This window comes from Gavialis gangeticus, unplaced genomic scaffold (genome assembly GCF_001723915.1).
Source record: "Gavialis gangeticus isolate Ggan-Ray unplaced genomic scaffold, GavGan_comp1, whole genome shotgun sequence".
NCBI lineage: Eukaryota > Metazoa > Chordata > Crocodylia > Gavialidae > Gavialis > Gavialis gangeticus.
Genome location: NW_017729012.1, coordinates 5,899,465 through 5,899,684, shown reverse-complemented (window position 1 = coordinate 5,899,684; position 220 = coordinate 5,899,465).

Sequence of the window (220 nt, the reverse complement as noted above, 5' to 3'; positions counted from 1 at the left end):
TGTGGTGTGGGGAACATAATCCTTCCATAGAAGCAACTTGTCAGATTGCGAAATGTGGGATCCTTTGCTTTACCATTGACGTGCACAGGAATGGAGAGGCGCTCAGTACCTCTGAGAAGCCAGTAATCCAGGCAGATTATTAACACAGGACCAAATTCTTCCCCCTTATTCATGAGGAATTGTACCATCCTCTGCAAAGATCCACTCATTTCAGTGAGAC